Below are 19,123 nucleotides of genomic sequence, written 5' to 3' on the forward strand. Positions count from 1 at the left end.
CTATGAATGATCAGTTGACTATATGTTCTAAGCACTTTATGTGCATTAGCCCATTTAATCCCACAATAGTACTATAAGCAACGTGGCTCTGACCATCCTTTTTTTCAAAAGTGTGGAAATAGAGAGACCCAGTCAGTCACTGGGTATCTGAAAACTGAGAGGTTGTGGTGTTGGATTTGACCCCAGGCAGCAGAGCTTTAATGCCTCAAATGTACACCACTTATAAATAAAAGACTTGTAAAGAATTATAAGTTTATCCATGGCTAATTCATTTCAATGTATGACAAAAACTACTGTAATGATGTAAAGTAATTAGCCTCCAACTAATAAAAATAAATGGAAAAAAAAAAAAAAGAATTATAAGTTTGTTATATCTAGGCCAATATAGTTCCCTTGGTCCAGAGTCTTTCATGCCTGCTATAAAACTCATATCAAAAAGTTGACTATCATATATATGGGACCTCACTATTATTTCCTATAATTTCATGTGAATCTATAATTATCTCAATAAAAGTTCCATTTAGAAAGCATTGACTAGCACCATATATATCTCTAAGCAGTTTCTACTGGACAAGTGAATTAACACTGAAGATACAAAACTACTGATTTTAGAGGTAAAATCACTTTGTAAATGTAAAGAAATATTTTATGGAAATATCCCAACATTTGGAAGTAGAAGGCTTGGAAATGAGACATGGGTCAAATGAACAGCCTTGGAAAAGCTCCCTGACTTTCTAGGCCACAGTTTTCTAAATGTGTAAAATGGGGTAGTGACACCTGTTTCACTGCCTTGTTAGGAAAAGGCAGTTTTCATGTCAGGTTTGTCTGAATCCAGAGTCACTTGCTCTTAGTCACTTCGTGTCACACTGAGTGGAGGGCAGTGGGTACCAGCTCCAGGAAAGAGGAGCATGTCTGTAGCCCCCCTGTCAGTTACCCCTTCAGCACCTTTTATCTAGCAGTTTCCCCAGAACCTATTCCTTCTGGCAAGGCCTGATCTCAGACTGTCGTGTCAACTCCATTGAATCTTCCCAGCTCAACTTGCTTCTTTTTCTGGATTTGGAGTCAGCAGATCTCAGTTTAAAACTTGCTTTTGCTGGGTAGCTTCTGGAAAGCCATTTCCCTAGCAGGGTCTCAGGTTTCCCACCCATGATGTGAAGCATCCATGACAGGGTACAAAAGTCACACCTCCTCTAATATTTTTCATGCTACAGGAGGAATGAAAAATGGCTCCTCCATCTTTATGTGCAATCCCAAAGCTACACTCCCTTGCCCTTCCCTGCTCCCTTAAAAAATATTGTGACTAGGGCACATGAAAAGATGCTCAACATTGCTAATTACTAGAGAAATGCAAATCAAAACTACAACGGAATATTACCTCACACCAGTCAGAATGGCTGTCATAAAAAAGTCTACAAATAATAAATGCTGGAGAGAGTATGGATAAAAGGGAATCCTCCTACACTACTGGTGGGTGTGTAAATAGGTTCAGCCACTATGGTGAACAGTGTGAAGGTTCCTTACAAAACCAAAAATAGAACTATAATATGACCCTGCAACCCCCTCCTGGGCATATAGGAAGAAAAAAAACATAATTCAAAAAGATACATGCACTCCAATGTTCATTGTAACACTATTTACAATAGTCAAGATGCGGAAGCAACCTAAGTGTCCATCAATACATGAATGGATAAAGAAGATGTAGTATACACACCCACACACCCACACACACCCCCACCCACCCACATACACACACACACACACACACACACACACACACACAGAGGAATATTACTTAGTAATAAAAAATGAAATGTTGCCATTTATAGCAACCTGGATGGACCTAGAGTTTATCATACTAAAGTAAGTCAGACAGAGAATGACAAATGTTATATGATATCACTTGTATGTGGAATATAAAAACATGATACAAATAAATGTATTTCAAAACAGAAGTAGACTCACAGACATAGAAAACAAACTTACGGTTTCCAAAGGGGAAGGGAAGAGGAATAAATTAGGAGTATGGGATTTGGAGATACATATTACTGTATATAAAACAGAAAAACAACAAGAATTTACTTATAGCACAGGGAACTGAAGTTGTTATCTTATAATAACCTATAATGGAAAAAACTCTGAAAAATACATATCTATATGCATATATACTCGAATCACTTTACCGTTATACCTGAAACTGACACAATCTTGTAAATCAACTACATTTCAATTTTTAAAAATTGGCCCAGGTTCGGGGGGGGGGAGGCAGTAGTTATGAGGCTCTAGTGTCCAGGAAAGGGTGCTTGCTGGGCTGTGTGAGCTTTCTATCAGAAAGGCATGAGGCAGCTTTTCATCCAGGGAATCAAGAAGATGCTATAATTGGAGAGACTCGGTGTTGCTAAACTGAAAATTTTGTGAAATCAATTGAGAGAAAAATCAATATGGGATTTTTTTTTTTCCATGATGAAAAGACAAGATTCCCACACAATTAAGAACTGGGCCGCAATTTCCACACTCTGCCTGTCATGTTCTCATGGTTCTGTGCCACAACTGTTCATCAGAAATAATTAAACAAGTTCCCATGGGCAACAATTACTTGCTTAAAATATTATGAGTAAGGAGAATACATTTATAATTACCTAACCTTTCTGAAGGTGAAAATATATATTATCCTTTGATAGAAGAGAAAAAGCAGTTTCTGGATTTGCCAGCTGTATGTCCTGAATACGCTAATTGCCCTGAGGAATGGAACAATACTTTTTACACACCCCAAACTTCTCTTTTATTTTCTGTAATGTTTAGGCATCAAATAACTGTTCCTCTTTCTTGTTGTCTTTGTAAATCATTAAATAGCCAGTCTGTACCTATTAGGATGGCCAGACAGCCTCTCTGAACTGCTTCTGTGCTGTGATATAATGAGAATGGCAGTGTCTTGCTTTTCTTTGGAGTTGGTTTCACTGTGAGCCACAGGCCGACACAAACCAGGAGCCCGGCATTTCGTGTTGTCACTAGTTTCCTGATTGTGTGTTAAATACCCACACAGCGAAAACAGCAACATGATAATCACAGTTGTTAACACTTAACTGAGCGCTCACATCCTGTCAGGAACGTCTAAATGCTTTATGTATTCTATCTTATTTAATGCTCATGATAATTCCATGAAGCAGGTTATTACTGCTTACTGGTGAGAGTGGACCGGTGATGTCAAGTAACTTGCTCAGGGTCACATAGTAAGTGATGAAGCTGGGGGTTCAGGGTCTATCCCTTTAACCACGCTACTGAAATATCTCTCAGATGTCTCAAGTCATTTTGGTCTAATATTTTATGTTAACTGACAACGATTTCCTGTAAGACATGTTTCAAAAGCTAGACTGCAATCATGTGTTTTGGACTTTTTTCCTAAGTTGTTTGGCCTTACTGTCAATTTTCAAGTCTATAAGGATGTAATAATAATAGCAGTAGCAGTAGTAATAATCATATTAGCAGCAGTTATCACTTATTGATTATATATCCTGAGCTAAGCACTAATCTAAGATCTTTATTTCCATCCTTCTCCTTCCCTCATATGCGTGGCAAAGACACAGAGTAGATAATATCATCCTTAGTTTACACACAGGTAAACTGAGGCCCATGAAAGAAAGTGACATGACCAAGGTCACACAGCAAGTATAGCAGAGACTTCAAGGGATCTGCCCTTCTCACTCAGTCAGTTTTATCCCACATATTGATGCTTTTGAACTATGGTGCTAGAGAAGACTCTTGAGAGTCCCTTGGACAGCAAGGAATTCAAACCAGTCAATCCTAAAGGAAATCAACCCTGAATATTGTCAGGCTGAAGCTGAAGCTCCAATACTTTGGCCATCTGATGCGAAGAGCCAACACTTTGGAAAAGACCCTGATGCAGGGAAAGACTGAAGGCAAAAGAAGAAGGGGATGACAGATGGTTAGATAGCATTACCAACTCAATGGACATGAATCTGACAAACTCCAGGAGAGAGTGAAGGACAAGGAAGCCTGGGATGCTGCAGTCCATGTGGTCACAAAGAATCAGATACGATTTAGCAACTCAAGAGAGCAGAACAGATTTTATGCCAGGTACTGTCCTTGGCTCTGGCAATACCATTGTGAGTTAGGCCTCATCTGTGATGCCAGCCAGGGGCTTAGTTGGCTCAACACCCATGTTTGGGGGATGATGGTGCAGGTACATGCATGCTTTCCTCTGCAACTTTCTTTCCCTTATTTTAGAAAAACTGAGTTTGGGTACCTCTTCCATAGTATCTAAAGTTGCATGTAATTTTGTTGAGATTCTGCAGAGTCTTTTAATAACATCAGCATGTATTTTTGTGTTTGTGTATGTCATTGGCATGAGGATATTATCTTAGAACTCAGTTCCTTCCTCTGACTTGGTGTTTTTTCTCCCTCCATTATAGTGGGCAGTGAAGCTCAGTATCCAGGTTCAGCTCATCCTCAGAGACAGATTATTCTGTGTCAGACATTATGCTAGGGATACAACAAAATTTGAAATGCGGGGCCTCCTTCTCTCAATAAGTAAATTCATGTCTCATATTGAAAATTCTCTGGAAGCAATAGTATGATGGTTAACACTGAGGAGCCACAACTTTGGAGCTAGAAGTTCTGGTGTCAAGCCTCAGTTTCAGTAGTTACCAGCTGTGTGATCTTGGGCAAATTATTTATCCTGTCTGTGCCTCAGCTTCCTCATCTATCAGCTGAGACTAATGGACTCATAGTGGCTACTTCTGGTTTCCTGGGTGGCCGAGCTGGTAAAGAATAACCTTGCAATGCAGGAGACCCCAGTTTAATTCCTGGATCGGGAAGTTCTCTGGAGAAGGGATAGACTACCCACTCCAGTATTCTTGGGCTTCCCTGCTGGCTCAGAGGGTAAAGAATCCACCTGCAATATGGGAAACCTGGGAAGACCTGAGTTGGGAAGATCCCCTGGAGGAGGACATGGCAACCCACTTCCAGTATTCTTGCCTGGAGAATCCCATGGACAGAAGAGCCTGGTGGGCTACAGTCCACGGGGTTGCAAAGGGTCAGACACAGCTGAGGGACTAAGCATAGCACAGCACACCGGCTACTTCATGGGGGATTTGAATGAGTAAATATGCATTATCGCTTAGGACAATAGGGCTTGGTGTGTGGGCACTATGTAAGTGTTGACCATTGTTACTAATGGTCATCCTTGGATTTGAATTTCATTATAATTTGAAAAAGACTTATCTTGTAAGAAAAGGAAATAGCACTTCATCATCTGCTTTTTCAGCTCTCAAAGGGCCACTGTATTCTTTAAATCTGCCCTTCTGAGGATTATACACAGCCATTCTGTTGAGAATATTCTAAAAGAAAATCTTCTATGGACTTTTCTAGCAAACTGAAGGCCTGCATTGCAGCACCTTGCTACAACTAGCCTAGACCAGTTTAGTATGTTGTCTTTAAACAGTGCAATGCAAGTGGATTATCTGATCAGGCTGTAAAGCTTTATATTGGTACCAACTTTAAACTAGTACAACTGATAAACCTCTCTCTGCTCCCATCTGCCCACCCACCAGCTGTTAGGTGCTTCAGGTAGCCCAGTGCATGGAGAAATTAACTCATCCTTCCCCTTCTGCTGTTGCTCCTTCCAAACCCCTCTCCACAGGACAGCCAGAGTGACCTTTTTCAAATGCAAATGAGATATGACACTTCTGCTGAAATCCTTCTGTTGTGCTTAGTCACTCAGTCATATCTGACTCTTTGAGACCCCATGGACTGTAGCTCACCAGGCTCCTCTGTCCACGGAGATTCTCCAGGCAAGAATACTGGAGTGGGTTGCCAGGCTCTCCTCCAGGAGATCTTCCCAACCCAGGGATGAAACCCGGGTCTCCCACATTGCAGGCAGATTCTTTACCATCTGAGCCAATGGGGAAGCCCTAGTTTCTTCCTATTACACTGAGACTGCAATTCAGAGTCTCCCGGTGCTATACAAGGCCCGTCTCATGCCTATGCTCCTGGCACCCTGGCTTTGACTGAGCTCCTTCTGATATCAGGCTGTGATATCAACCTTTGTGATTCTGTCTGTCTACAATATTCTTTTCTGGCTATTCACAACGCTGTATATTCTCATTCGTATGGACAAACCTAGGCAGCATATTAAAAAGCAGAGACATCACTTTGCTGACTAAGTTCCATATAGTCAAAGCTATGGTTTTTCCAGTAGTCATTTTATGGATGTGAGAGTTGGATGATAAAGAAGGCTGAGCGCTGAAGAGTTGATGCTTTTGAACTGTGGGGTTGGAAAAGACTCTTGAGATCGCCTTGGAGAGCAAGGAGGTCAAACCAGTCAATCCTAAAGGAAATCAACCCTGAAAACTCATCTGAAGGACTGATGCTGAAGCTGCAGCTCCAATACTTTGGTCACCTGTTGCAAAGAGTCGACTCAGAAAACTCTCTGATGCTGGGAAAAATTGAGGGCAGGAGAAGAGGGTGACAGAGGATGAGATGGTTGGATGGCATCATTGACTCAATGGACATGAGTTTTAGCAAACTCTGGGAGATAGTGAAGGACAGTGGACCTGGCGTGCTGCAGTCCATGGGGTCATGAAGAGTCAGACATGACTTGAGGACTGAATAACAGCAATGCTCAATTTAAGACAGCCGATTTAGTTGCTTCTGGAGCATCTAAAACCAAAGTCTACATTTGCTTTGACTTCTGCTTTAAATGTCACTGGCTAATTCACCTGATTTCTTTCTTTTCCAATAGAAAACAAAACCAGTTACTGGGTGGGTTGTTAGTAAACTGCTACGATGTTTGATACTTTTTTCATGCTCCTAAAAAATTCCCTTTGATCTCAGAGGATTTTGATAGTCTGTCTCTGAAATATGGCATGCTGTTGAGTGCTTCAGGATCTTTTGTGAAAGGAAACTGAGAATTTACAAGGAGTAAATGAAGCAGTGGTTGTGAAAGTGTGATCCTCAGACTCCTGGCAGCAGCACTGTCACCTAGGAACTTGTTAGAAAAGAAGGCTTTCAGCAGCCTCCTAAACCTATTGAAGAAAACTGGGGGTGGGGCCCAGCAACCAGAGTTTTAACAAGCCCTCCAGATGATTCTTATGTTAGCTAGTGTGAGAAACATAAATAAAGTAACCTTTGTCAGAGAGAAATGGAAAATTTGCTAAATTCTGCGAATGTTTATGCAGGCCAGTAGTTTTTTTAAAACATGTAATTAACATCTCTTGTATCCCAGGAATTGCCTGGGGGTGCCTGAGACTCAGAGTTAAGGCTGAAAGGAATTCTTGCCTTAACTTGAGGCATTTGCCTTAACTTGAGGATTTTGAGGAATTCACTGTCCAATAGCAAGTAAACAGTCTATTGCAATATATTGTTGTGTGAGCTGGGATGGAGGAAAGCAGAAAGAACTGAGGAAGCAGAGGCAGGACCCTGTCAGTCGAGAGCCTCTGAGAGTAGCATAAGATAAGGATACAAACGTGAGCTTCAGAGCCTGTCTTGAGTTTAAGCCGGATTATTTACCAGCTGTGTGACTGTGGGTAAATTACTTAGCCTCTCTGTGCTTCCTTCAGTTTCCTATTTTAAAAATGAGAGTGATATGGCAGTTCTATTTCCAGCTTTTTAAGAAATCTCCACACTGTTTTCCATAGTGGCTGTACTAATTTGCATTCCCACCAACAGTGTAAGAGGGTTCCCTTTTCTCCACACCCTCTCCAGCATTTATTGCTTGTAGACTTTTGGATAGCAGCCATCCTGACTGGCATATAATGGCACCTCATTGTGGTTTTGATTTGTATTTCTCTGATAATGAGTGATGTTGAGCATCTTTTCATGTGTTTGTTATCTGTATGTCTTCCTTGGAGAAATGTCTGTTTAGTTCTTTGGCCCATTTTTTGATTGGGTCTGCCATATGACCCAGCAATCCCACTTCTGGGCATACACACCAAGGAAACCAGATCTGAAAGAGACACGTGCACCCCAATGTTCATCGCAGCACTGTTTATAATAGCCAGGACATGGAAGCAACCCAGATGCCCATCAGCAGACGAATGGATGAGGAAGCTGTGGTACATATACACCATGGAATATTACTCAGCCATTAAAAAGAATTCATTTGAATCAGTTCTAATGAGATGGATGAAACTGGATCCCATTATACAGAGCGAAGTAAGCCAGAAAGATAAAGACCATTACAGTATACTACCACATATATATGGAATTTAGAAAGATGGTAATGATAACCCTATATGCAAAACAGAAAAAGAGACTCAGATGTATAGAACAGACTTGTGGACTCTGGGAGAAGGCGAGGGTGGGATGTTTCAAGAGAACAACATTGAAACATGTATATTATCTAGGGTGAAACAGATCACTAGCCCAGGTTGGGTGCATGAGACAAGTGCTCAGGGCTGGTGCACTGGGAAGACCCAGAGGGATCAGGTGGAGAGGGAGGTGGGAGGAAGACCGGGATGGGGAATACATGTAAATCCATGGCTAATTCATTTCAATGTATGACAAAAACTACTGTAATGATGTAAAATAATTAGCCTCCAACTAATTGGAAAAAAAAATAAAAATAAAAAATTTAAAAAAATGAGAGTGAGAATACTAATAGTAACCTATTTCATAAGGTGGTTGTGCTGGTTAAATGAGTTAATAAATGAAAAATACTTTGAACAGGGCCTAGTTCATTGTAAGCGCTAATTGCCAGCAAAGGCTATCAGGTGTGCCTAATCTTTAGTGTAGGTGAGTGAGGGGAGAGGTTATTTAGGCAAGGTTTCCACTGTGTTGTTAGCAGATCTTGCTACTCAAAGTGTGGTCCCTTCACCAGCAGCATCAGGGGGCTTGTTAGGAATGTGGAATCTCAGGCTCCTCTCAGACCTCCTGACTCAGAATCTGCCTTTTAACAAGATCCCCAGGTAATTTTTTTTTCCTTTTATTTTTTTACTGAAGGATAATTATTTTACAGAATTTTGTTGTTTTCTGTCGAACCTCAACATGAATCAGCCATCAGTTCAGTCGCTCAGTCATGTCTGACTCTTTGCGACCCCATGAAACATAGCCATAGGTATACATATATCCCCTCCGTTTTGAACCTCCCTCCCATCTCCCTCCCATTCCACCTTTCTAGGTTGATACAGAGCCCCTGTTAAGTTTCCCGAGCCATACTGCAAATTCCCGTTGGCTATCTATTTTACATATGGTAATGTAAGTTTCCATGTCACTCTTTCCATACATCTCACCCTCTCCTCCCCTCTCCCCATGTCCATAAGTCTATTCTCTATGTCTGTTTCTCTATTGCTGCCCTGTAAAGAAATTTTTCAGTACCATTTTTCTAGATTCCATATACGTTAGAATATGACATTTATCTTTCTCTTTCTGACTCATTTCACTCTGAATAATATGTTCTATGTTCATCCATGAAACAACTGACAAAGGGTTAAATTCCCAGGTAATTTTTTAAAGCAGATTTTCAAACTGGAGAACCACTGGGGTAGGAAAGTGATCCTGAGACCTGACTGCACACACCTGAAGAGGGGATATACAGGCAAAGGCACTGAATCCTGGGACAGGAACAGCTGCAGGTCTGTGTTGTGGGGCCAGAGCTGGGGGTTGCGGGGAGAAGAGGAGATACACACGAGCAAGGCCATGGCAGAAGGGCCGACCCTCAGCCCTGGGCAGGTTTGCCGCAGTGAAGTCAGGAATGTGGTCGCTTTTGAGCTGGGAAGCTCAACATGGTGACCTGCAAAGGCCAGAGGGAGGAGGGCTTTCAACTGCCCTGAAAGAAAAGCGGAGACTTGGAGTCAGTGAAGGTGGAGAGGAGAAAATGAGGTTGAGGATTATAAGATGACTCAGGCAAGCAGGACTAAGCATGGGAAATGAGGGAGGCAGAGGAGTCAAGCGTGACTCAGCCTTTGAACTTACGTGACTAAGTTTAAAAAGCTGCTTTTTGGAAGTTTTTCTTCACAGCTCCTTTCCAGGGTTTCTCTTTCAGTTTCCTAAAGACTGCCCAGTGCAGAACCTTCTATTCCTATCCACCTACGGACTTCTTGCAACAGACTGAACAAGCTTTCGGCATTGCTTCCAGCCATGCAGTGGTTTGGGACAAAATGTCCCATCAGATCCCTGGAATGATGGTGGAATTCTTCATCTTTTTCTCATGTCTCTAAATGTCTGTTCAATTCTGGCAAAACTTCAGTTCCCCAGGTCACTTACAGAATGAATTGTTCCATGTAAGCAAAGTTTTCAAGTAGCTGACAACTAATCTTTTAATGTGTGAAAAAAATTTATTGAAAATATTACACTGTTTTTGAGGACATAGTTTAATGCCTTAGTTTTCACACTTTCTTAAAGCAATGGGACCTTTCTAAAAAAAAAAAGAAAAAGAATTATAGAATCTCAGTAAATAAAACAGAATAAAGAGAGTTACTTTAAAGAAGTAAGGAGCAGGCCAAGCCCCTGGCATTTGCTTTCTGATTGCTGCATAATTTATTTCCTTAGAGTCTTCCATATACACCTTGGACCCTGTCAAACAGTTTGAACTTCTTTGTTTTAAAATGAACTTATTCTGTGCTGATTTCTTAAACAGAAGAATTAAGTGTAATTTTTTTCTGACTGGAGGCTTTGTCATTGGTATCATTATCATGGTATGATTGAGTTGGTACAGATATCTTTCACTGTAAGTGATAGAAATCCAACTGTAATACCAGCAAAATGATGAATTTATTGGCACACATAACTGGGAAGTTTTGAGTGATGATTGAGATATCAGGTCTGGTTGTATCCAGGTGCTAAAATGTCTTCATCAGGGTTCATCCTCTCTCTTTATCTGCCAATTTCAAACTCTTTCTAAATGTGTCAACATTTAGCAATATTTACTCCTGCCAAAGGGAGTGCTTCATATGCTGCATACAAGAAAATTTGGGCAGTCTCAGGTAAAATCGTTATGGGTCTAGAACAGAAAACCTCTGAATAGCATTTCTTGTGGAAGGTCTCTTTAGTCGCTCTGCCTCGGTCAATCCATTGAGATTGACAGTTGCTCTAGAATCCCATAGGATGGGCTAGCTATGAAAAGGACGCGGTACAGACAACGGCAATGTAAGTCTACCACTGTGCTGCAGTCTCTTTTAAAAAAAATACTGAATTTGTACTGGGACCTGAGGCAGAAACCGAGGATGAAACAGAAAAACACCCAGAATTGAGCAATAAGGGCATCTGTGTAAACCACAGACTAATGTCAATATAATGTGAAGAGTTATGTCGAGAGGAACTGTTCTGGAAGATATGCTTTGGACTGGATAAATGAACAGTTAACTGCGCTGGAGGAAATCAGGATCGGCTTCATGCAGGGGGTGATATCCAATGGCATTTGCGTGGGGGAGGAGAGAGGTGATCTCAGGTGGAAGGATCGGAGCATGGAAATGTATGAAAGAGGTTGGGGCGGTCAGAGGTGACAAGCTGGGGCTATAGACTTGGCAGCAGAAACCACTGTCTTCCCTCAATTTATCCATATGCCCCTTCCCTCTTCACTCTTGCTGGTTCTCCCACCTGTTCCCAAGAGTGGTAGTGCTGTCTCAAAAGCTGGAGAGATGGCGTGTATGTCCATGGCTATGGCCAGCCTCTCCTCCCCAGACTGCAGACCTGCTCCAGCTCTCATCTCCCCCATCCTCAGGGCAACACCACGTGCTGCTTCAGTTACCACCTACCCAACCAAGAGACTCACCATTCTTCTGCTCTCCATCTCTTCTTCTTCCATGTGTTCTGTTTGTCCTCTTGTTGCTTCCGCACTTTTCAACCTTCTTCTGTAAAGAAAGAGCACCAGTGTTAGAGACCATCAGCCAATCGGAACATTTCTCTTTACTCCAGTGAATTTTTGAAACCTGGGCTCCCTATGACAATAACCTGGAACACTTGTCAAAATTTCCTAATGTGCAGGCCCCACCTCTAGAGACTGTGATTCAGTAGGTCAGGTGGAGCCTGATGGTCAGTAATTTGTGAAGTTCCTGAGGTGACTCTTAATATGGAGTTTGGGAACCTCTGCTTCACTCATTATGTAGAATGCCTCATGCACGCACAGGGGCCTTAGAACCTTCTCATAGAAGCCTGTCTGTGACTCCCCTGCCCAAAGATCCTGCCACAGCAGAAGCCTGGTCCTTTAATGGTCATGAAGACTTTGCTATAGTCAGGTTTTAATGAGATAGTCCCAAGCTTGTTACACTGTTGTCTTGTTCATAAAAAAATTATGTTTTAGCCTTCCAGACATCTAATTTTGCAAATCAGTGTCAGGTACAGAAAAGATCCTGTCACTTGAGAGCAAGGCATTCAGTAATTTTAAAGGTCAAAGACCCATGTGGAAATTAGCTTTCAGCTATTGAAATACATTGACTTACACACAACAGAAAATGTGGTCTCGGGGCACACTGGCTATTTACACGTCTATAAATTAGTCCATTAGTGGTGTGCATCCTGATATCGCAAGTACTCGGTGATGATCCCGGTAGTATGGTGAGAAACACTCTAAATGAAGAAAGGGACTCTGTTTGTTTAAAGGCTATTGTAATAACAGCTCTCATGGATGGAGCACCTACTTTACAATAGGCACTGCACCGCATGGTGTTTACCTCAAATCCTAACAGCCCTGCAAGCAGGAAACTCAGGCTCATTTAAAAAGGGAATTTACCTAGAGTAATATGTTTACAAGTACAAGAGCTAAGCTTCCACGCCAGGCTGATACCGACGAGGATTCTTGACTTTCCCGAATCCATAGAAACTAGAAGCCATACTAGAAATTCAGGCAAGGCTTTACGGGGCCCCTGCTGCCGCAGAGGGGAAAGTGAGAACAAACGACAGGTTCCTTTCCTTGGTCACTTGCTCCCTGACAAGGGGGTGGTGAACTGCTTTTATATATGGGGTGGGGGTAGGAATGTGTCCAGGGATTGGGACCGAGGGGAGACTTAGGTGTTTTGCCCACCTCTAGGGCTTCCCTGGTAGCTCAGACATTAAAGAATCTGCCTGCAATGTGGGAAACCCAGGTTTGATCTCTGGGTCGAGAAGATCCCCTGGAGAAGGAAATGGCTACCCACTGCAGTATTCTTGCCTGGAGAACTCCATGGACAGAGGAGCCTGGTGGGCTACAGTCTACAGGGTCACAAAGAGTCACTTATGACTGAGCAAATAGCATGTTCACTTCTCACTGGTGGCGGTGAGTGCAGAGGGCTTGCTCATTACTCTGCTTTTGCACCTGATACACAGTTTTTGTTCCTGACTTTTCAGAAGTGGCAGTTGGGGGTTTTGGGTCATTCTACAGCTTTTGTCCATAGTTTGCCCCAGCTGTGCATGCACACAGTTATCTTTAGCTCCATATAGTTTTTATGGTTGTTGCTGTTGTTGCTTGAGAGGTTTGCCCGGGTGCAAGCATTACAGCACTGCAGCAAATGGTCCCAGGTCCCAGTCTAGCTCAAGACCATATGAGCAAAAAAATGTTACCATCTCTTGTACCACGTCTCCTGATCAGTTCCTGATAGCCAGTGACAGCAGTGTGCTGGGCATATGCTCTGTGTGATCCGGGAGCAGGGCTACTCCCAGTGCCAAGAATCTGTCCCCAGAACCCTCGCCCATGCTGTGTATTATTTTTTGAAATAGTATTGTTGATTTGACAAGTGGAATATGATGGCTCATGCTAATTTTTTTTTTGGATGTTGGTTCTGACCAGTTTGCTTAATTTTGAATGATCTGACTCCAGTGCATTTTATTGGGAGAAATTCAGAGGACATGATGGGTTGATTTGTTTCTCCGAACTGTTACCTGGGGAAGGGGAAGAGAATTGCAAGCTTCTGAGCACAGACTTTTGTGTTTATCGACATACCAGTCATCAAGGTAGAGAAGTAGAAATTTCCAGTCACCTTAACCAAAAGATTACAAAGCATGTTTTGCTTTTTTCTCTCAGTTGGCTGAAAATTGTGTCTCCTAACTGTTTTGCATTTGGGAGTAAAACTGAGCTTGCTAGCAAAATGTCTGTTTTGATAAATCGGGAACAAAAAGACCAAAACTAATGGCTTCCACAGTGGAAGGTGCCCTGGGAAATATAATATAGAATAGTGGAATCGGGGGCTTGTTTACCATGATTCTGTGTATCCATCTGATGGGGAGTATAAATAGTTTTCTTCGCACAAAGGGACCCAGGGAATAGTGAATCAGGGAATAATTGACTTGTCTTGGTATGTTTGTGAATGTGCATTTTTATCTGATGGCAAATATGCTGTTGGCCTTTGAGTTAGTCACTCACCATAAAATTTCCTCAGCATCACATGCACTAAGATAGCATGCCCATCCACCTCTCTCCCGCTCCCAAAGAAAACATTTGAAATTAGCATTAATCAGCCAATGTTGTATTTGGGGCCCTACGTGAAAGCCACCTACTGCAGCTGACTGCCATTCAGCAGGCAAGAAGTGATTTGCAATATAATTTAAATGAAGAGTTGGTTTCCTTTCCCATTTAGAACACACCAGTATGGAAAACTGATTGTCAGCCATTCTGGTGATGTGCATCAACTTGGCTATTCACTCAGAAAATGAAGTTTCCTGAGACACGGGCACATTTAATTTGTTTTTTTTTTTCACTGTGAAGTTAACTTCAGCTTGTTAAATACAATGACGATCCAAACCACAGAAAAACCAACACCATTAATTTTAATGCTCATAATGTAATGGAAAGAGATTATATTCATTTGGGATTTTTTTTTCCTTTTAATAGAATGTTTACTTGCCCCTTTCCTTATAAGTTAATTATTATTTTCCTTCTGTAATGCTCTGCTTATATCTGAGCAGCCAGTGTGTCTGTTAATGTCTTGAGTTTATAAATTGCTAGTGAATCTGTCATTTTACCGTGTCTGTCACTAAAACATCAATAGCTTGGCAGTGTGGTGAGCAAAGATGTGGCAGATAGGGATGCAATGGCCCCTTACAGAATTCTCTCATCTATTTTTATAAAACATTTAATTTTAGCAGTTTCTGTTCTATGCTTTGATAGGGAGATTGAGTGACTTTTCAGTGAATTATATAGTGATGAGTTAAGAATTGGTAACTTTCTCTTGCTTATCGTTCAGGTTTGTTTGTTCATCTTAAAATTTTTTAAACTTTTTTGAATTAAATTTTTTAAAAATTTTTATTGAGATATAGATGATTTACAATGTTGTGTTAGTTTCAAGTATACAGCAAAGTGATTCAGTTATGCATATATATTCTTTTTTAGATTCTATTCCATTATAGGTTATTACAAGTTACTGAGTATAGTTGCCTGTGCTATACAGTAGGCTGGTCATCTCATTTATCTATAGTAGTATATATATTTTAATCCCAAACTCCTAATTTGTACCCTCCTTCCCCTTTGGCAACCAAAAGTTTGTTTTCTATGTCTGTGAATATATTTGTGTTTTGTAAATACTTTTTAAACATTTAAAAAATCTATCTATTTCTTCATTTAATAGACACTTAGAGAGCAGTTCGTTATGCAGGTAGTATGCTAAGTATTAGGGATTAAAAATAACTAAGGCATCATCCCCATCTTCTGGGAGCTCAAAGTTCTGAACCCGACTGATAACAAGGAATTGTACCACAGAATGGTGAGTGGTGCAGGTGAGCCGGAATATGGTTATGGAGGAAGCTCTCTCTCTCTGCAGAAGGGACCATTAAAGAAGGCTTTACAGAGCAGAAGATGCTAGAGCAAGATCCCAGAGACCTGGGCCTTGAGTTCTTCAGATTGGCAGTACAATGATGGTGAGGGTGGGGAAAGACAGCACAGGAAGAGGGAATAGAGAATTGAATTCAAATATGTGATGGACAGGAGCCTTTTGCTGGAAACCAACTACATGCTATTTAAATAGTGATAATAGGAGCTGATATTTAAGTGCTCAGCACATGCCACACACTGAAATTCTTGCATCTGCAAGCTCAAGCCTCATAATGACTCTTTGAAGTTGGTATTATCAGCATCCCCTTGCAAATCCAAATCAGTGCCTGGAGAGATTTGGTAATTTGCTAGACATCACACAGCTGATAGGATCAGTACCTAGACTGGAGCTGATTTCTTTGACTCCAAAGTCTACAAGTATTATGCTCATGGCCTCTTTGCCCTTTAGAGCCTTCAGTCCAGCCATGCTGATAAGACACTTAATAGTGACCGGCATTCAGGACTAAGGGTCGAAATAATAGCAGTACCTATCACCTGTGGAGAGGATTGAGTAAGATATAGAAAGTGTTTAGAACAGTGCCGGATACATAGTATAGCATTTTTAAACTGGTATTATGATGACTAATTTCCTAAAAGTCATGGAGCTCAGTAAATAGGAATTCGAGAGTACTTAGGAATTAAACTCCTTAGGGGTAGTTTATTGCAGGGGTTATTATTCAAGAGACACTGTTGAGTTGGTAGCATTTGTTACACACCTGAATGGCTTCATGGTAGAATTCCCATAGACAGGACTTGGGGACAGGGATGTATTTCAGTAAGAGAGAGCAGAATGCAGAAATGTAAGCAGACTGGAAAATTCCATCATGTTTGAGAAAAGTGAAAAAACCAATTTGATGAGAGCAGAAGATCTTTAAAGAGAAACAGGAAGAATAAAATTAAACAGGTAGTTAGAAATTGACTATAACTAGTGATATTTATCAGTTGTTTGGCACTGTTTATCTTTTGCATTATTTAGTCACCATACACATTTTCCTGGGATTATAGACTCAGTGTTTTCATTTGAAGAAAATGAGGTTCAGAGAAGCAAGTTAAGTAATAATTTGCTTTACCATCATCCATCTAAAAAATAGTAGAACTTGAACTTGAACCCAGGTCTATGTTACTTTCAGTACAATGCTTCTTCGACCACACTATCCTTTCATTTTTGTAGCTCTGACCTTTCTACATATCATGAACGTTGAAAGAATAATTTTTCTAGTGAAAAGAGCTGGGAGAAAAAGTAAGAAAAATGTATCATGTTGTTCTTAGAGTTTTGCTTATCAACCACTGTAGCCCAATATTTTCCCACTTAATAGCCTGTGTACACTTCTATTGAGATGGAAAGAATTGGTCTCCCTGATTCCCGAGACACACACCCTCCCTCTGGTTTCCTATCTGTGTGTACCTGTTACAACAAGTACCATAGATAACACCCCACCTCCTAGAATAAGAGCTAATATTTCTGGTATTGAAGAAATACCAGGTACCAGGGCTAGAACCCCAGTTCCACCCTTCATAACTGTGGTCAAGAACAAGATTCTTATGCTCCCTAAATTTGTTTCCTTATCTCTTTAATGACAATAGTCCTATGTCAGTGGGTTATTACTACAAATAAATGGATTATTCCACATAAAGACTAAAACTGGGCTTAAAGTGCTACAATTGTTCATTAAATAGTAGCATTATCATTGTCATTGAAAGTGAATGAGTGTTAGTAGCTCAGTCTTGTCCAGCTCATTGCAACCCCATGGACTGTAATCTGCCAGGCTCCTCTGTCCATAGAATTCTCCAGGCAAGAATACTGGAGTGGGTAGTCATTCCCTTCTCCAGCGGATCTTCCTGACCCAGGGATAGAACCTGGGTCTCCTGCACTGCAGACGAATCCTATACTGTCTGAGCCACCAGGGCATTCCTATCGCTGTGATTATTAGGCCTTATATCTTGTGTCTCTCCCTCAAAATTGTGTGGCCAGCTCTGTTGGGGAAGACATGAGAAAGTTGTGATTTCATTCATTGCTGAAGAGAGTGTAAAATTGCACAATCATTGTAGATGGTAATTTGACAATGTCCAAAATTTATAAGCATTTTCTACCCAGTAATTCTACTTCTAGGCATTTGTCCTAGAGATAGATTCATACAAGTGAGAAATGTAGAATTTGTACTTATTGAATTTTAGCCTGCATATAACACAGTCCAAATTTTTAGAATACAGATTGATGAATGCATTATGATTTGCTTGTACCCATGTACACATGACATTATCTAGGGGCTTCCCAGGTACAGAATCCACCTGCCAATACAGGAGATGCGGGTTTGATCCCTGGGTTGGGAAGATGCCCTGGAGAAGGAAATGGCAACCCACTCCAGGATTCTTGCCTGGAAAATCCCAGGGACGGAGGAGCCTGGAGGGCTCGATGGGGTCACAAAGAGTCGGACACGACTGAGCAACTGAACACAACAACCAGACTACTTAGTCTGACACAACATGAGGCAGAGACACTGACAAATGCCCTTTTGTTTAGCCCAGCACAATTGCTATGGATCCCTGTGCCCCCGGCCCACCTACATTTAGACGATGCTTCATTCTGAGCCACGTACTCTAAACGCCGTTGTGACCATTAACTCCAAACTCTGTCCTCCTTCCTCCTCATTGGTTTGCTTTCCATATTGACATATACTTCTTTCATTACAGCGATGTCCTTGGCTTCTGTCCATGACGATTCCTGATTTGTGGCTCTGGTAATCTTGGGAAAACAGCATCCAATTTCTTCCATCCAGATTCTGGGGTCTACATTTCCCTAGCAGCACCCTGACCCAGCCTGGTCGCATTGGTCCAACCTTTTCCTAGGACACGCGTGAGTAAAATACTTGACTCTTCCACGAAAATAGTTTAAAGTATCCCCTCCCTCCCCACTGCACCCTTCATTTTGGAGCAGGATTTTTTTTCTCTCAGATGCTGTTCCAATTCTCTCCCTTTCTGGAACTGACTGACTGTCCTATAGTGAATGCCCTCAGGTTCATTATTTGTTTAATCACTGACTTATTCAAGGAGCCGGTAGCCAGTCCAATCTGAGGACTGGAAGGCAAAAGCCTTTGTTCTCCTCCTGTGTGGTTCCATTCAGGGTTACTTGTCTCTGACTCAGACTGGAGACTAAATGGATTAGAATAAAACCAATTTAAGGGAAAAAAAGAAATGTTCACAGACACAGAAATAGAGATTCCTGCTATCTTGGCTGTCTAGAAGATCTGCAGGCCTCACCAAGGAATTTAAAAAGTAATGTTTCTTATCATAAGTGACAGAAATATGCTGCTTTCTGCATCAGTAGATATGAAGATTAAAGGGTCTGACCGTATTAAACAATTTTGCACAGCACCAGGCACCCTGGGCTTTGCT

At 41.4% G+C, this 19,123-nt stretch overlaps 1 protein-coding gene across 4 annotated transcripts in view; it reads left to right on the forward strand.

Moving 5' to 3' along the window:
- The window catches only part of DAB1 (DAB adaptor protein 1), a 1,301,090-nt gene that overhangs the window by 360,100 nt on the left and 921,867 nt on the right, over positions 1–19,123 (forward strand). For all 4 annotated transcript variants that reach the window (XM_020904860.2, XM_070468111.1, XM_070468106.1 and 1 more), the window contains exon 2: positions 18,422–18,584. The gene's annotated coding sequence lies outside the window, so the exon portion shown is untranslated. The remainder of the gene's footprint in view (positions 1–18,421; positions 18,585–19,123) is intronic.

Source organism: Odocoileus virginianus, chromosome 5 (genome assembly GCF_023699985.2).
Source record: "Odocoileus virginianus isolate 20LAN1187 ecotype Illinois chromosome 5, Ovbor_1.2, whole genome shotgun sequence".
Lineage (NCBI taxonomy): Eukaryota > Metazoa > Chordata > Mammalia > Artiodactyla > Cervidae > Odocoileus > Odocoileus virginianus.